General features: G+C 45.9%; 1 protein-coding gene across 1 annotated transcript in view; it reads left to right on the top strand.

Moving 5' to 3' along the window:
• Positions 1-1,031: 1,031 nt before the first annotated feature.
• Positions 1,032-15,916, top strand: part of CLIP1 (CAP-Gly domain containing linker protein 1) — a 126,410-nt gene continuing 111,525 nt past the window's right edge. Inside the window, exon 1 of the mRNA XM_018557458.1 lies at positions 1,032-1,153. The gene's annotated coding sequence lies outside the window, so the exon portion shown is untranslated. The remainder of the gene's footprint in view (positions 1,154-15,916) is intronic.

The raw sequence follows: 15,916 nt of genomic DNA, 5'->3' as shown, positions 1-15,916 counted from the left end.
TCGGGTGCTGGCTGTCACTGACATAGCTCAGCAGCTGCTGTGAAGGAGAACGTTCCCCCTCATAGCCGCTGCGGAGCTGTGTCAGTGACAGCCAGCAGATGCGGCAGAATAGGTCGGTTACACCGGCATTTGCAGTAAAGAAGGAGGCGGGGCCCGCCTAACAGCAACCCCCGCCTCCTCCCACGATCTAAGAGAAGGTGGGGCCAGTGATGTAAGAGGAGGCGGGGCCCGGGAACGGAAGAAGAGGCAGGGGCCCGGCGGCGGCGACCACGGAGGTGACAGGTAAGAGGCGTACAGCGCAACTGAGACCTTGCAGAGCCCACCATAGAGACTCTATGGTGGGCTCTGCAAGTGGCATAACTAGCAATCACGGGACCCCATACAACATTTTGCTATGGGGCCCTGTGATTTCTAGTTACGCCCCTGTTGCCCCGTTGCATGACGGAATGAATGTCAAAGTACTGCAGAGCTGAATACCGAAAAATGGCCTGGGCATGAAGGGGGCTTAATACCCCGGTCAGCAAGTGGTTAAGATTGCACCTATGAGCAATAGAGAATTTTTTCTTCTCTTCAGCTTTTCTCTTTAATTTTTAAAGCCTAACTAAACAAACTGAAGAGAGAAGCTGATTGGTTGCCATGGGCAACTGTTCCAGTTTTGATCAATTCCCCCCAGTAGTGTGTACTGGTTTGTACTTATACTGCACTCTCTTGTTGTACTGTATGTTACACCATATTATGCTGTAACTTGTTTCACAACATTCATTATATATAATAATGGTAACTAAAAAGGAAATGATAAAACATGACTTTCCAATGACATGATCACGTTATAATGTATGGGAGATTTTAGTGATGGATGGGGAAGGTAAGCTCGGTGTTCTCCTCCTGTGAATGAGAACTAAAGCAGAGCGGTGACAGCTGACTACAGTACACACGACGCTCCCGGTAGCTCCCTCCGCCCAGTCACATCTCAGTACATCTCTCGCCAATCCGGGAGCCGCCGGTGACGTCACCTCCCCGCCTCTCGCTTGCTGACATCCACAGGTTCGGGAGCTCACGGCTGAGTGAGCTGGCCGGGGTTGCGCGCGCATTCGTTTCGGTGGTCGGTCTGTGTCACACCGGAGAGGAAAGGCAGCGGCCTGGGGAATAGACGGTAAGTGATGGCTACAGGCTTTACCATAAAGCTTTTTCCTGGTAAGAGAGGTGCGCAGGCGGCGCTGTGGCTGGTAGTGGTGCACACAGCCTCCTCTGCTGGGAGGAAAGGCCTGCATCACCGCTCTATCCCACACTGCACCGCGGCTCCTGGGCTCCTCAGTGTCACCTGGAGGAATCTCAACATGAACGGGAATCCGGGGACAGAGGCAGCTACTGGGTGTATGCCCACTGATCGTCTCCAGAGAGATTCTGAGGCGTCTGCACTGGCAGTTATTGGGTGCTTGGTGTGACCCATTGCTTGCTATGCCAGCATAGCCCTCTGATGAGCACAGGGTGAAGCCTTTGGGGAAAAAAGTTTCAGCCATTGGGTAGGACTGTGCTGCCACTAAATACATGTCTTCAGGTAAAAAAAAAGCATCACCCTTGCAGAGGGGCTACCCCTGTACTGCAAGAGCTACTGCTTGTTAAAGAAGAACTCTGTGATGTTTTAAAATTAACCCTTGCAGTAGACCTATCCCCACACTGCAAGGGTTAACTGCTAATTTTTGTCTGTTAAAAAAATTATACTCCCCTGAACTTGCAAGCCGGCTTGCTCTTAGACAGATCGTTCCAGCCTCTCTCCCCCTCCGCTGCACCTGTTTAAGGTCCTGTAAATCATCACATTCTATACACCGTGTATAGATGTGAGGATGCTGGGGAACATTTCAATGCTGCAGGGAGGGGGACAGCCTGGAGGGATTGTTGTGACAGCTGGCTAGCTCGGGGCTTCAGGTGGGTATAACTTTGTTATTTTTGAACTTAGACAAAAATGAAGCACTTAAAAGAGAACTATGGGTAAGTGTTTTTCCCCATAGTTCTCTTTAGGGTCACAGGAGGACATATACTAATCTCCCGTGACCCAAAGCTCAGTATATAGTGAGCTATTGCCCGCGATATACTGTGAGTGCTGCAGCCGGGACAGATCCCAACAATAATGTTGTGATCCACCCAGCTGGCTGAGTGACAGCTGGCTCTGCCTATCTAGAGGCTGTGCCCGCCCCCTCCACCGTTTGTTCCTCCGGTTAGCGCTGGAGGATTGGAGAGGGGAGAATCCATGTGGACTGACAGTCACCACTCTCTGCATGGAGACGATCGGGAAGTGAGTGGATCAGTGCATGTTTTTTGCTCACTTCCCGAACGACAGAGCCGACCTGTGACCGCTTCTTTGTCACAGGTCGGCTCTAACCATGAGGCTTAACCCTTGCATTGTGGGGGTAGCCGTGCTGCAAGGGTTAATCATTTTTCTTCCTTGGGACTGCAGTAAAGGACTTTACATGCTATCCGTTCCTGCTGGCTCTGAGACCAGTGCCCACAGTCTCTTCCGCCTTCCACGCTGGTGTTGGACGCCTGCTGATGTCATCATGTACAGTACAGGGCCCATAGCCCTTTAACATATGTGAGGACGCCTGGGACAGTCCATAAGACAGCGGAGCGGAGGGGGGAGAGGTGAGCGGCTACTGCTTAGTGAACTGGGATCAGGTAAGTAAAAGTCGTGTGTGTCCCCCCCCGACAAGCTTTAATTTCACCATCCCCCAATACAATTATTGTGCCTTTTACCCCTTGTCGTCTTTCTGTGCTGCAATATTATACTTACAGGCCCAGCAGATCCAGCAATGTCCTTTTCTTCATTGACTGCTCTCCACCGACTGGTCCTGTCCCGCTCTGCCATCTTCTTCTTGTACTTCATCAGGTGGCTGGTTCATGCAGCCACCTTCCTGATGACGCGGCGCATTTGCAACTGTTGTAGATTTCCCCGAAGCCTCCTGGGATGTGTGATGTGAGTAGTAATCTGTGTATTTTCCGTACAGAAGTCCTCCATGCTTTTCTGAACATTACCTACTGCTTTAGAGCTTGTGTAAATGGATGTTCATCTGCTTATAAATTCCTTACTACTACATGCAAGTGGGTATGAATGAAACCGCAGCTTGAAGCATCTCCGAAGCAACTCCCAAGCTAATCATAAGTACTGGCCACACACTTCTTCCATGTTGTCTGAGTCCTGCTGACTCGGCTGAAATTCAAGCTGTGTGTGGCTCTACTGACACCACCCAGATCGATAAAGGTTCATTATTCAATCGGCTATGACTGAGTAGGGCAGAAACGTGTCAGTGGTTGTTCTTTGCAGAGATGCACGTGGAATAAAGTTGATTCTTTTTGGAAGAGTATCGTGTGGCGGCTTTGCAGTTTCTATGATATTGACTCTGGAAGGGAGTTATCCAAGCACCCTAGGTGGAATATGAAGATGCATGGTAGGGGTGAGCTGTGCTATGTGTGTTACTTAGCCTATGATTATTCAGTTAACGTTTGGTGAAAGAGCCGGGTGGAAAATGTCAGCACCAGGGTGCAGTCACTGTTTGGGTATTCTGACAGTGGCAGACACCAGCTTTTAGAATCCAAAAGCCTGGCAGGGGAGATTCTGCCATCCATGCTCTTTAGCATGGATGGAGGAATTTAGTAGATTTCTTTTTGATTGATGAAAAAAAATCAAAAATCTAGAATTGTATTGCCAGCTATACTGTAGGTAAAAGCATGCCAGAGCAGCACAAAAGCATACTACGTTAGAAATGCGACGGAGTGTGAAGCTGTGCACACACCCCCGTAAGGTGCCAATACACCTTGCGATTATCGTTCGGAAATTGAACACGATCGGGTTTTCGTACAATAATCGGCCAATTGATGGGAAGTAAACGATCACAATTACTGTACAACCGGCCAAATTCCCTCCATCTGTCATACTGGAAAACTCTCTGTTCCAAGCGAAAATTGCAGAGTGAGTGGTCATGTGAAGTGATTCACTTCTCACACAAGTGTCAGTGGAACGCTCATCATGTTGCTTATTTTGAAGAGGCCTAAGGTGCGTTTCCTGAAGTTCAGGACCATTTTTGGCACAGACAGTACATTTCAGGGTGTTGCAGATCTTGTCCCATCAGTATGTATTGACTGTGTCACTGTTTTTTTTACCCAGTGTGGTGATGTAATGTTTTCCTAAGTGCTAAGCTTAGCAGTTACTTATTCAGCTTCCTGCTTGGTTCAAGTTGTCCTTTCCATTACTAGGCCACCCCTGTGGATTCACAAGTGACACCACACAATCAAGGGACAGACAAGCTTTGCAAACTCTTTGGTAATGTGACAGTCTTTTGTGACACAGCAGTCGTGTACATATATATAATTTCTATCCATATGCACTATATTCGTTCCTCAAAGAAACCTGTGCTGAGAAAACATTATAGGCTGCCATTGCTGATGTTTCCGACTGATCATGCTTGTTGCCTGCTGATTTTCTCTGCTGGGTAGATGCTTTAGCAGTTGGGGGAGCCAGCGTCTAGCAGAGTTTAAGTAAACTAAAACCTGGATCAGCTGATAATGTATTCTGTCAGTGTATACCTTGTGAGTTCTCACATGGAGCATTGTAGCACTGGGGCGTGGGTTGTGCCTAGTATCCAGAATGAGGAAATGTAGTCTCTCTGGGGGCTCCAGTTTGCTTTGGAGGGGCAAATTGTGACTCAGAAGCTTCATGCTGATGGTTTATGCTCTAAACTCTCTGCTCTAGTTAATAATTACCTTTTATCTTTTGTGCAGGTTTGCTTTAAGTGTAAACATACGTTCAGCTGAGTAGGTTTGAGCAGTTTGCACTAAGTGGGTTGAAGTTTGTCCCTGTTCTCCTTAATTTGCCTCTATGGAGACAGATCTACAACGGTTTCTGTACCTGTCAAATATATGGGTCAAGCCATTGATGGGTTTTGCACTTGTCAAGACCGAATTACAAGAGGCAGGCTTACCACAAAGAAGCCAGCTTTGCAGGACAGTGGTTTCATCACAGCTATGTAATGTTACTCAATACTTCATATACATAAATCAGCCATAACATTATGACCGCTGATGGGTGAAGTGAATAACATTGATTTATCTTATTACATTGGAACCTGGAAGTGGGCGGGTCATATTAGGCAGCCAGTGAATATTGTGGTGTCCCTGAAATTGAGGTGTTGGAAGCAGAAAAATTGGGCAAGCGTTAGGATTGGAGCGACTTTGACAAGGGCCAAATTGTGATGGCTAGGCAACTGGGTCAGAGCAACTCAAAGTGCAGCTGATGTGGGATGTTCCTGGTCTTCAGTGGTCAGGACCTACCAAAAGTGGTCCAAGGAAGGTGAACTGGTGAAAGGGTCATGGATGGCCAAGGCTTTATTGGTGTATGTGGGGAGCAAAGGCTGACTTGTACTGTATAGTCCAATCCGAAAGAAGACATACTATAGCTCAAACTGCTGTAGAAGTTAATGCTGGTTCTAATAGAAAAGTGTGTGCGTCAGGATGCCAATTCTGATCCGTGTCCACCACCAAAAGTACCTACAATGGGCATGTGAGCATCAGAACTGGACCACGGAGCAATAGAAAAAGGTGGCCTGGTGTGACGAATCATGTTTTCTTTTACATTATGTGGATGGCTGGGTGCGTATGTGCTCCTTACCTGGGAAAGAGAGTGCATCCTGGTGCCATATGGGAAGAAGGCGAGCCGGCGGAGGCAATGTAATGCTTTGGGCAATGTTCTGCTGAGAAACCTTGGGTCCTGCCATTCATGTAGATTTCACTTTGACACGTAGCACCTACCTAAACATTGTTCCGGACCAAGTACACCCCTTCATGGAAACCGTATTCCTGATAGCAGAAGAATAATGCGCCCTGACACATTGTAAAAATGGTTTGTGGAACACAACAAGTTTGAGGTGTTGACTTAGCTTCCAAATTCTACAGATCTCAATCCAATCAAGCATCTGTGGGATGTGGTGGAAAAACAAGTCTGACCCAAGGAGGCCCCACCTTGCAACTTACAGGACTTGAATGATCTGCTACTGATGCTTTGGTGCCAGATACCACAGCATGCATTCAGGGGTCTAGTGTGGTCCATGCCTTGACTGGTCAAGGCTATTTTGGTGGCAAAAGGGTGGCCTACTCAATATTAGGCGGGTGGTCATAATGTTATGGCTGATCAGTGTATGTCTAAGCTGGCCACCCACAGCTTGCATTGCCTCGGATTCTTGCTGAATTGGCTGAAATATGCGCTGTGGGTGGAAAATGATTGACTATACAGTGCTTGCATGTAGTCAGACACAGGTACTGTTTAGGCATTCAGTCATGGCAGCAGCTGCTAAAAACAATAGCAGGGATTCCTCTGTTTGAAATGGACAGAGGAATCCAATGATTGCCTTGGCCATGACAGTGTATGGCCATCTTTAAAGTGTAGTTCCACTATGACAGCCCATGTCTACCATAGCGGAGAATTGCTGAGAAGCAGGCAAGTGTTTCTTCTGTATCGGAGTGGGATTTCTGAATGTGAAGTGTGAGTAGCAAGAACTGGCAATGTCATGTGACCTATAGAACAGTATTTCCACGTGGAAGAGCTATTTCACCAAAAGGTAATATATTGGATACAAAGACTCTGGGGCAATTGGGTATATGCAGGAGTGGGACGAACAGTATCACTACATGGGAACATCCACAGCACAAGGTGAACTTGCACAAAGCTGAAAATCCCACATACTATATTGTGGTCTCATGGGGTTTGTGTCATCACTTCATTATCAAAGTTTTAATTCCTACTTCAGATATCTGTTTACTGCCAGTGATTTGTGGTACACATGCCTCAGTTATACTGGATAGCCAGGAAGGCGATATCCAATTTCCTGTTTAAGCTTGGAAGGCTCCTGTTTTATGTGCTTACTTGCGGATCTGCAGTGTGATCATACGGATTTATTGTCCAATAAGCAAGTAGGTATTGCATGAATATTTGAATCCCAAGACTGACTGCACAAAATCTGTAGTCCTTTGGCAGGCAAAACAGTTGATGTGTATTTAGCTATTTGGAGTTTTACTTTAATGTTACATGTGCATAATGTGTATTGTCGCTTGACGTGTTGAACTGCCTAGTGGAATGTCTGGAGTCTTTAAAGTGCTTATATGCTGTATGTGTATGTTTTCCCATGGGGTGCAGGAAGAAAAAAACATTTCCTATCTGTCAGCCTGTAGACCACTCTCTTTCCTGTCATTGCCGTTTTTACACCCAAGTCCTTCCTGGATTCATCTTGATTTATGCCTTTTTCCTTCTCCTAATGTAAGCTTTATTTTAACTCCTGCATTTCTCTTCACCCTTATTCCTAGAGTGGTATGATCACATAGAGATCCAAGCTGATGCAGCTGTCCAATCATGCATTCTTACTGCTTGGGCAAAAACATATGGCAGTCTGGAAGAGGATACTAATGGTGGCCAATATTCCCTGCATGTACCTTTTTTCGAGACACGCACCATGCAGTGTTTTCAACCGTGATTATGCGTGATAGCATGGGTGGTATTGCAGTGGCAAACCGTGCAGTCTGCCTGGCGCGACTGGCTTGCCATTCGAAAATAATGGCACTGCCAGCTTGATCGGCGGTGGTGTGCGGTTCAGTGGCCGCCCAGCCGTCCGCATGGTTTCTTGCATAATTGCTTCACTGTCACGGATCGCCCACCCTGCTCACACACACACACACAAACACACACACACACACAGCCCTGTGCATGTGTTTATTCGCATGCAGATGGAGGGGGCAGCGTGGTTGGCTTTGTTTTATTTTTTACTTTTGCAGAATTTTTATTTATTTTATTATTTTTTGTATCGCCTTTTTATTCTTTACATTTACATTTTTAAGTTTTATTTTTCTTACTCCCTTTTTTTTTTTTCCACTTGACTTACCCCTGTGTGATAGCATTTGAAGGTAACAGGGGAGAGAGGCAGCGGCTGGGGACAAGGGCGGAGTGACAGCGGCAGTGAGAGAGGTAGGGGGAGTGAGATTCAGACTGCTTACAAGTGATCTCGATCGGCTGTACATCTGCTCAAGATTAGTGATGGGCTCGGGCGTGTTCGCAGCTCCACGCGCCGAGCCTGCCAGGAAGCTGACCGCCGCAGCGCCAATCACAGGTACTGAGACATTATCCCAGTCCGCAGCTGCAGAGATCGGGAAATGTCTCAGCGCCTGTGATTGGCGCTACGGCGCTGTCAGCTTCCTGGCGGGCTCGGCACGTGGAGCTGCGAACACGCCGGATCCCATCACTACTCAAGATCACTTGTACAAAATGGCTCCCCCCTCTACATTTATTCCTGCTGCTTGCCCGAAGCAGGGCTAAATGTAGAAAAAACCCCGACTTGTCCCGGGAGTTGGGCGATAGGAATTGCACACCCCTGACATTATTGGCTGTAGGCTTCCAGCAGATGATCTTTTCTCCATTACTGACTTGCCATGTCTTGGTTTTGCAGTGTCTTTCTGTGTGGAGGCAGCCATCTTGGTAGAGGCAGGGCTTTGCTTTATGTCAGAGCCTCCCGCAAGGAGAATGGTGGCATCACAAAATCTAACTCCAAATCTCCTTAGACTGGCAGTCGGAGGCAGCAGTGTCTTAGATCACACACTGCAGATGCACAGCTATAAAGCTTTAGGTACTGAGTGTCTAGGCATGATTACACATTGGGAAGCGCACTGCTATTTTTAGAAGGAATTTAAGGTACAGGTACACTCTTCAGGGTGCAGCTCAGGCTCAGTAACACTTCTAGATCTTCCTATAAGAAGGCAATTATTTACTTTTTCAGTTCATTTTTTAACTTCAAGCTTTATTCATGTTATCCTACATTTGCTTTGTCCTTAAGTAGGGATGCACCGATACCATTTTTTTAAGACCAAGTACAAGTACCGATACTTTTCCCTCCAGTACTCGCCAATACCAATTACTGATACCTTTTTTTGTGTATGTCATGTGACAGTTTTTCCAAAACAATACAGAATAATAATTTTAGGACAGTGGTGGAGCGACTCTGTTAGTGCTGACGCAAAGCTGTAGAGGGACTACAAATCCCTGGAATACTGTATACAGCAATGCAGAATACCCCCAACTAGAGCGAACTACAAATCCCAGCAACACATTATACGACAATGCAGAATACCATTAGCTGTAGAGGACTACAAATCCCAGCAATCCATTATACAGAATAATATGAATCTACATACTCTGTGCAGGGTCTCAGGAGGATGTGCAGGTCTCACCAGGGCTGCTGCTTGTGGGTCTCACCAGGGCTGTTCCAGGTCTCCCCATGGCCGCTCGGGCAGGTGCGGTAGGCGCGAAGGAGGAGGCAATGTGCGGCTCGACCGGCGCTGTAATGACAGCCGCCGCAAGGCCCCCAGCAAATGTGGGAGCACAGGCAGCCGCTCTTGTTAAAGCGTCAGTATCAGCCCTTAGTATCGGGGCATTTTAAAAAGTACTCGAGAAAATGTCCAGTATCGCCATCGATACTGGTTTCAGTATCGGTGCATCCCTTCCACCTGGCACCCCTTTCTTGTCAAGTGCCTTTTAGAGTTTAAAATGGATAGCAGGTTCGCTTTGACTTAAGCTGGCCATTCACTTGTAGTTTTTCCTCGTTTAGCACCATGGGCAAAAACTTGATTCCTGCATCCACGCCAATCAGAAATGATTGGTGAATCACCCCCACCGGGTTATTGTATGTGATCGCAACGGCTGTGCTGCTATTAGAATACCTGAACAGTATCTGCAGCCAATTGGATGGAGTCTCTATTTGGCCGATAATATTTTGCCCAGCTCCTTCAGGAAGTTGATTTAAAAAAATGACTTTTGTCCAATGGGGGAGTACCAGCAGGGCCACACACTGCCTGGAAATACAACCAGTGTATGGCCAGTGCAAGTTTAATCAATTTAATTTCTCTAGCATGTTCCTTTCCTCTGAGTAGAAGTGCAGCCTCTTGATGCATGACATTCTACCACATGACTTGCTCCTTTCTTGCTCCAATGTGTTAAGTTGAGACTTCTGTGATGAGGATGCGTGAACAAGTAGATGTTTTCACAGACTCTGTTTTAGTAATTGGTTTGGGCAGGCATGGGTAGTTACCAAGCGGAACAATAGATGCATATAATTGATAGGATGAAAATGTTAATAATTTACCCTAAAAACTGTTGACTGAATGTCACTGTTATATTTTGTATTTGACTGGAATGTTTGCTTTTAGGAACACAACAGTTTGTTATTGTTTTCTAAAATAATACATGCTTATGCGGTTTGGTTGACGACTAAAAGCTTGGTTTAAAGGGCAGGCTACCCGAAAGTTATATTTTTAGTTCCAGATTCTTGGTGTTCTGACTTAGCTCCTTGTGTCCTGGATACTCTGGATCTCCCTGCTATAGCTCCCAACTTCCCGTATACCTTGTAGCCACGAATGCAGAGAACTGAGTGATCTTTACCGATCTCAAAAGAACATGTACATTGGTAATCCGAAGTAATTATATTGTAAAAATGACTTGCTTTGTATAGGGTGTAAATACATCTGTACATAGGAGCAGCCATACTTGTTCATTATGTATGCAGACACTGCTACCTGTTTTGCGCGTTTTATGCCCATTAACGTGCGGTGCCTTCGGACAGCCCATTCGTTTCAGTAGACTACCCAATGCGCAGTCACACCAAAGAAGTAAACAATCATACACTTTTTTCAAAAACGTGCCGCACCGGAACCCATGGTACTTTACCATGTGTTTTGGTGAATGAATGGCACCATGGCGGACTGGCAGAAAGGACACACATTTTCATGCACTGTGGAAACACCGTGTACAGGGCCAATTTTTGTGTGTGTGGCTCTTATTTCTGCTTTTTATTTTTTTTTAACACTTCTTTCAGGGTGCTTTGGTGAAATTTGAATGATGTTTCAGTTTTGGGATCCAGAAAGAGGCTGAGGACACGGAGTCCTCAGTCTTCAGCTCATATGCACCACAGCACTCAGTATTGAACATAGGAGTGCTCAATAGGGAGCATTCCTATGTTCATTCAAAAATGGAAGACCTAGTAGAATGAGTATTCCTGAGTTCATTCAAGTGATCAGTAAGCAGCATGACAGACATGTTTGCTGACAACAGCTCCTCTCCCACGCACCATCCTGAACATTTGATCTTCTGCTCTGTGTGAAGAGAGGCAGACACAGACTGGTGCGCAATCAGTAGACACCGAGGCAGTGGGGGGAGAGAGGTGGCCAAAGGTGTGTGTGTGGGTGCGATCGTTGGACAATGATGAATGCACACAGAATAGAGAGGCAGGGGCAGTGGTTGCTGTAGAGTGGGGCTCAGTGGACACAAAGGCAGTGTGGTAAAGCCGTGGCACATGCGGCAGAGCATAGTTCAGTGGAAGCATCGTGGGTGTGTCACATGTTCCGTGAATGGCTGTAATCAGCGGCTTGTCACCCACTGACCACAACTACCCATTTACCCAGGAGAATCTGGGGGTAATTTCTGCCAGAACTTGGAGCAGAAGGAGGAATGCAGAGGATGGAAGGCGTACCGAGTTGGCCAGCTGGAAGCAGTTCTGTTCTGACGTAAGCCTTCCATTGAAGGGTTAAATTATAGTTTGTTTCCTGCATCATCTTGTTCCCCTTTTTTCTCATTTAAAAAAAGTAGCTGATGAAATCCTATTACCTCTTGAGCAGCACAAGACAGACATGAGACTTGGCTTCCCTGATTGCCAGTGCTTTAAATAGTGCTTCTAAGAAAATAGTTTGTAGTCTTAGCGGAATGCTAACAGCGCTGTGGATGGTTTCATATCAACGATTTGTCTGATGTTCTGCTTTGTTGTTTGCCTAAGGGTAAGGCAGAAACCTCCAAACTGGTGGGACCCGTATTTATTAAATTTTATTGCTGTCTGGATGCTCATTTTGGCGTCCTTTGCTGGTGTGACTGGAATGTTTTGTTTTTGATACCTGCAAATGAGCTAATGCCAAAGTGTCAAAAAAACTACAGCTGCGCCAGCACAGGGGGAACCGCCTGCAGCACCTGCCTTCTTTCTGCATCTTCTATAGTTCTAGATGATGCAATTGGTTATAAGTTAATGGATTTTCACCTTATCAGACACTTTTACAAGCATAGCTTTATTTCTCCTCAATATAGAGCTATCCCCACAGTACTATTTCTCCATTAGATGTCCTCAGTCTGACAGGCAGCATCATTCAACCCACTTCCTCTGAGCCCAGGATCTGATGGATCACTCCCAGCCTGTGACTGGACAGTGAAAGAAGAAGCAGCTCAGTGATGAGCTCATCTCTGTCACTTTGCTTCTTGTCAATACATGTGCTGATTGGCTAATTCTTCCATTCCCACCCCAGCTTTGCTATACAGGGACTGCAAAAGGCTGATACCAGGCCAAATCTGGGTACTTACACTGCTTGCATTTAAGAAAATACATTTTATTATGTATTAACAGTTACAGAGCTGCATTAATGTGTCTTTTATATCTAGTTAGAGTTTACCTTTTTCCTCATTTACACCTTCTCATTCCTGAACGCGTGCCAATTGTGCATCACTCTTGCAGTGCCACTACTTGTTAATGGCACCACAAACGCATTGACACATGTTAAACGTGCACAAACGGATGTAGTAGAATCTGCTGCATGCGCTACTTTTTTGCATTTGTCGCACTTGCACACCCATTGAAATCAATGGTTCATGCGTGGGAAAAAACGTACGCTATTGTAGGTGAGAACGGGGTCTAAAGGCTAATTCCACCTTTATTTCCATATTGCACCCATATTTGGGGTGTAACATAGAACTTGGTGCCATTCCGTAGCTCCACCGCTTACCCTGAAATGTGGGCTGCTTTTTCCCCCGTAGGCTTCTGTACTATTTTTTTAATTTTGGCGTGGCTGTGTATGGGTCTGCCAAACTTCAAGTCTCATCTGCCACTGCTGCAGAGAGACTTGGTTCTCAATGGAGTTCACCACACTTGTAGTACATTGATAACTTCCATCAGCCCCAGAAAAGAACCTCAGTACAGACTCAGGGCCAGGGGAACAGTCTGCAGGTCTACTGATCACGGTTGCAATGCTTTGCGGACTCAATTCCAAAATATGATGCACTTATTTTTTTTCTCTTTTGCAGTATGGGTGCATTTATTATTTTTTGCAAAAAGTGGAATATGCCTTTAAAGAGCAGCCATAGGCAACACATGAAGTCAATTGACTCCTAATGCTGTTTAGAATATATTGCAGCAGGCCTAAAGCCATGAAATCAGCTCCTAGAACAGAGGCGCTTCAGCTTGTGCACAGAATGCTAATCTACTGTACATTTTCAAACATCACTTGCAGCCATATTATTCATCAGTGCATCTGACAAGTCATTGAAAAAGATCTTGTCAAATGACTCCCTGATATAGAGCCTCCCCCCATGCTGTGTGCCTGAGGGAGATCGCAGTGGGTTTATGGAGCTGGACAATGCTTGGAACCATGTCTTGCTTGGTCTAAATATTTCCAGGTACGAAAAAGGGATGTCTGGATTCTGCTAGAGGAATAACCTGGTGCAGAAAATAAATCCAGGATGAAAGTCATCTGTTCTTTGGGTGCACTGTGTATCAAAAGTTACATTAAATGCTAATTTTGTATGGTGGGAGTGTGTTTTTAAACGAGTGTTCCGTGCAAACGGTTTGAATCGGTCATGTAGTGAGTGGCTACATTGTATTGCTGGCCTTGCAATTATGTGTAATATTACTAATAGATGCAATATAACTACTGAATGTGTTGAGGTCTTTGGCTGCCATATTGATCTTGTGGCTTCACTGACCCAGAACACACATGCCTATAAGAAGTTGGAAATCATGGGGCCCGGTACAGCCTACCTGACAGCACCCCCTTTCCCAGTGTAAGCCCAGAAATTCACTTACTGACACCCAAGCACCACTCCTTCTCTACGGCCTCAAGTTCAAGTCCCTTGCACACTCTTACTTTGTGGGCAGAGGGGAGATTACTAGTACTAATTGTTCTGCGGCAAGGAATGATCCACTGGACCACTCTGCAGCGCTGCTACAACATGACAGAACTTCCCTGATCTTATAGATCCTATACATATCCGTTCTGGATTATACTATGTGTTCATATCTGTACATCACATTGTACCCACACTGGGATATTTGCAATATATACAGTACAGAATATATACAGTGCACATCACAAAATGCTAACAAGGTCTCACAATATATACTGGGCATGCAACTACCCCTTCTATAGAAATCATAAAGAAAGTGCTGCCATCAGAGGTGCCAGGCTCAACCTCTTCTGTGCCTACTGGTATCACGTTATTGGACTATAAAATGCCGACAAGTACTATTAGAAATGATATTGTGCCTGCTGCTTTGTATCATAGTGTAACTATACTTTGCACATATATGAAAACTATAGCATGTCCATTGTCCACATCCTATGTGGATTATACACTGTGCCCACACTTATACATACATTGTGCTTTTTATGCAGACTATATACCGTACACATCACACAGAGGCTGTTCCAACAGGTTCTCACCACATAAAGATTATATACCGTACACACAGATACCCTTTCCATTGGGGTCTTAGGGAAAGCATGCTCCCAGAGGTGCCAGGTACAGGCCTTCCAGTGCCCACATTTGGCTAACTTCAGCAGCACATTAGTGGGCAAAATATGTCTCTTTGGATGATGAAGTCAGGTTGAGCTTCAGCCTGCACTGCATACTATTCTGTCCAACATTAAACATAGTGGCCAGGTGGTCACCTTCCTTCCAGTGGCACACAGCGTAGGTGGGGAAGGTGCTGGCTTAACACCTCACACTTTGCTCCCCGCACATCAGATGGGAAGCGCTCCGCCTCTGGAGATAACAAGTCATAGGAAGCATCTCGCTTTTTTCAGCACCTCGCTTAATTGATTCAAGAAAGCTAAGGCTGGGCACACACCTTACAACCATCGCAAGACTTTTGTCTTGCGATGGTTGTAAGGTACTTAAAAAAACGTACGATCTGCCTATCTTGCATAGGCAGATCGTACTTGGGATGATCGCAAGCCACGCCCCCTGAGGGGCAGGCTTCCGATGACCGCAATGCCGAACGGGCAGTGTGCGCTTGCGCACATCGGCCTGTCCGGCTTTTATCTTACGAACATGCTACACACCTGCCGAACATCGTACGATGCTCGGCGGGTTTTGAAACATGTTCGTAAGTTTAAAGTCGTGCGACCTTACAGTAGTAGAGGTCGCACGGCTTCCACACACCTTACGATAATCGCATGAACGCGGGATTTCCTGCGATTATCGTACGATCGCAAGGTGTGTGGGGACCTTAAGAATACTACTACTTCTGTAATTTTGTCCTTTTTAATGGATGTCTGGTCACAGAACTACTGATGGTGATGTCCATAGACAGAGCCCCCCCCCCTCTCCCCCCACAAAGAGCATCAGTTGCCCATCCTAAAGTATCAGGACCTGCAACAGTGTTTTCCCTATTTGCTCCATATGCAGATGTGGCATGTATTTCCCTTCTTTTTTACAAAGGAAATTAGATATAGGCATGTACATTTTCCTGAATTTTGCTGATTGAGCATGAGTAGACCTCCTCCTGTAATTAGGCCTTGGTGGAAGCTGCCTTCCTTTAAGTCATTTGCCAAATATTGGTTCCAGGGCAGTGAGGTAATAACTAGCTTAACTGCCCCAGAACTAATGTTCAGCATGTTCTATCAGAGCCCATTCCATCAAATGTTTTCATTCATGTATGGCTTGTTTACAGCATCTCCAGACCAGAATGTGCAAAAATGCATGCACATTAACGCCAACGGTAAAAATGAGGCTAGGCTAGTTCACACCATTGCTTTCAGTTCCAGAGCTTTTAAAGAAAAAGTCCAGCATGCTGCCCCC

Source organism: Nanorana parkeri, unplaced genomic scaffold (assembly GCF_000935625.1).
Source record: "Nanorana parkeri isolate BGI_ZX_2015 unplaced genomic scaffold, ASM93562v1 scaffold13, whole genome shotgun sequence".
NCBI classification, from domain to species: Eukaryota; Metazoa; Chordata; class Amphibia; order Anura; family Dicroglossidae; genus Nanorana; species Nanorana parkeri.
The sequence above is the reverse complement of the archived record's forward strand: the minus strand, read 5'-3'. Positions and strand labels throughout refer to the sequence as shown.